The following is a 3215-nucleotide window of genomic DNA, read 5'->3' as shown; positions in this document are numbered from 1 at the left end:
CACCGGGAACGGGGAGCACCATGCTCGAGGAACCGGCACCGGGCTCAAGGGAGCATCAGGAGCCGGCACCGGGCGCGGGGAGCACCGGGAACGGGGAGCACCGGGCGCAGGGAGCCGACCCCAGCATGCTCCGTGCGCCCCGTCGGGACCGCGGCCGCGGGGCTCTGGCCGCCTCCCCGGGCCCTGCTGCCAGAGCCCTGCTCGTCCCTCCGGGCCGCGGCTGCGGGCAGGAGCCAGAGCAGACCCAGGCTGGACAGCAYCTCCTGCCTGTTTGGAGGGGAAGAGGGGACCGCCCGTGAAACCAGGAACCCCCAAACGCGGCCGTGTTCCCCTCTACTGCTGCAGCTCYGGGGGGGATTAGTGTCTGCAGGGCATTTTTCTGCCGGGGGCTGGCTGTCCTTCCCCTGTCCTCAGCAGCGGTCTCATCTGCGTTTCGCCGGGGCCACCGGAGGCTTGTGRCCATGGGTGTGGGACAGGAGCGCTTCGTGGATCTGGATGGACTCGCCGAAGGTCCCCGCAGGTGAGGAGAGGGGCACTGCGTGGGTGTGCACGCTGGTGGTGCAGCAGGTCCCCCGCCGCGGGGGGAAGCTCTGCCCACGCTGCCGGCACGTGGCGGGCCCTTCCACCGCGTGGCTGCGGCTCCGCTTCCAGCTGATGCTCCTGCCGCACTGGCTGCAGGAGAAGAGGCAGGTGCCAGCACGGGTCCTGCAGAGCAGCATTAGTGCGTGGGCACGCAGGAAGCTCTTGCTGCACTGRCTGCGGGTGCGTGGGCGCTTCTGGGCATGGGTGTCCCCGTGGTGGGTAAGGTTCTCCTTGGTCAGCTCCGACCGGCTGCTAAAGCCCTTCCCGCACAACCGTCAGCAAGAGAGCTTCCTCCAGCCAGCGCGGGCGGCTCCTCCACCATCTCCCTCTGCCCATGCTCAGAGGCTGCGACTTGCCCCTCTGCAGCGAGGCTTGTGGTCAGCCCTGTCCTCACAGCTCCCCTCTGGCCATCCTTGAGAGTCTTTAGCTGGGGTGACAGCAAATGGTTTCTTTTTCCCCACAGGGTTCCCCCGGTGCCTTGACCCTTTGCACCTGACCCGTACCAGCCTGGTTCTGGGCATCGTCCAGTGGGGCTGAAAGCACCTGGGTTTTGGTCCCCGAGTACTGGTGGTCCTAGTTTTGTGGTGCTTTCTCTCACTTTGCTCTTCCCACCAGAGCCTTGGCTTTGGAGCCTGGAGCGTCTGCTCATGAGCAAGACACCCACAGCGTTCACCGCAGCCACGGCGCCCTGCCGTCCYGGTACGGGGTGGGAGGCCCGCTGCCTCGCCACGCACCTCCCTCCGCAGCCGGGGGAGGAACAGGCCCCTGAAAGGTGAAATCAGCTGGTGCATTTTGGTCACTGACTTCAGGCYGAGGTTTCCGCTGACTGCTGGAGCCCGGGGGCTCTCTCGGACACAGTGTCGACGCAGATCCTGCGTGGGTCCCACCTCCAGCTCGAGCTCCTCTGTGCAGCACGAGCTAATAACAGCAGTCCTGGGCTGGGCTGCAAGCCATCWCCAGTGACCCGGTCCCAACCCGCGCCCGCAGCCCCTGGGGCACAAACACGTGCCCACCGCAGACTGCTGCTCTGCCTCCCCCACCGGAGCCCATTGCCAGTCCTGGGCAATAGCTTCCCCACACAAACCCAGCTCTGGCTCGGTGCTCCCAACCCCTGGAGGGAGTTGAGGGACACRGTGGGGCACCAGTGATGCACCGAGAGCAGCAGGGAGGCTGCTGCCTGCAGGACAAGCACAYGTCACCGCTCACGCAGGTCTCCCGGGAACACTCCTCCGGCCACGCAGGTCCGTGCCCACGCTGCCTTTGCAGAGAGCTCATTTCTCTACCCACACCAGACGCTGCAGTTAGACCTAAGCCTGACTTGGCCAGTCTCCAGCTGAGCTGAAGCTGCATTAGCATGTCTCCAAGCCACAGGGTCTGCAGAGGGGATGGATGCGTTACTGCGGGCTTGGCACCATACTAATGCCATCGCAGGTCTTTCAGTCAGCCCCGGGTACAGCCTGAGCGAGCAGGCTCCTGCCTGCAACATGCTACGGAGATGCGTGCTACCCTGACAAGGTTTGACTCCCTTTAACAGTCTCTCTAGCCGCATCCTCATGGGCTAAGCCCACCCGAGCAGGCAAGCTGGAGCTGCTCCCACTGTGGCCGAGCCACAAGCCAGCCCTTTGGACTCACCTCCATCCTTCAAATCTGCAAGCGSCACTATGATGAGACTTCTTCCAGTAGCCCTGTGCTTCATCCCCACGATCCCCCATCTATGGAGGAGTCCTCACAGTCCAGCCTGCCCACAAGCAGCAGCAGCTAGGGCTCACATAAAGCTAAAGAAGATATATTGGCATCTGGGGGGGGGGGGGGCAGCATTAGCTGGCAGCRATGGTCACACACACCGATAGGCACCAGCCCCCCAGGTCGCAACCCACTGGGAATCAACGCTTCCCCGGAGACAAGGTGAAAGGATCCAGGAAAATCCTGTCACCCTGCAACTCTACCTGGTGCTAGTCAAGGCCAGCTCCCACCCGTGGCCTTGAAGGGTGGGCGAGCAGCCAGCGAGGGGGACAGGAGGGAGGTACATGCACTGTGGGGTCCAGCAAGGCCCCAGGACACAACCCTACCACCTCCAAATGCACCACCAGACCAGAGCTAGGAGACATCCCACTGGGGACATCACTGGGCTGGCTGCTACTCTGGGGCAGCACGGCAGTGCCGGTGCCTGCGGTGAAGCACAGAAACAGGCAGGGCAGGCAGGGACAGCATTTGCACTCAGGTCAGAGAAACGCTGATGGCAAATGGCCCTGACTGGTCCCGGAGCGAGTGGGACAATATCCCAGGCCCGGCGATGGAGATCTGCCAGGTCTGGCGGCTGCAAAGCAGCTCCCCTGGGCGATGCCGTAGCCAGACACGTCACCAGCCGGCATGYGGGCTGCGCCGACGACGTGCACCGGCCCGTCTGCAGGAAAGGCCGGCGCAGATGGTGGCCTGGGCRCCGGAGCACGGCAGGAATCACTGCTAGCCACGTCCTTGCCACCGCTCCGGCTAGCTACCGAAGCCCCAAGGAAAGCATCCTCCCTTCCCCAGTGCAGGGGGCAACACCGCGGGCAGGAGGGACAGGGCTGGCGTCGAGCAGAGCTGGGCACTCACCCTGCCAGCAAGGTCTCGCCCCTGCAGGGATCTGTGCG

This window comes from Apteryx rowi, unplaced genomic scaffold (genome assembly GCF_003343035.1).
Source record: "Apteryx rowi isolate R43461 unplaced genomic scaffold, aptRow1 scaffold_1168, whole genome shotgun sequence".
In the NCBI taxonomy this organism is placed as follows: Eukaryota; Metazoa; Chordata; class Aves; order Apterygiformes; family Apterygidae; genus Apteryx; species Apteryx rowi.
This window is presented reverse-complemented; position numbering follows the sequence as displayed.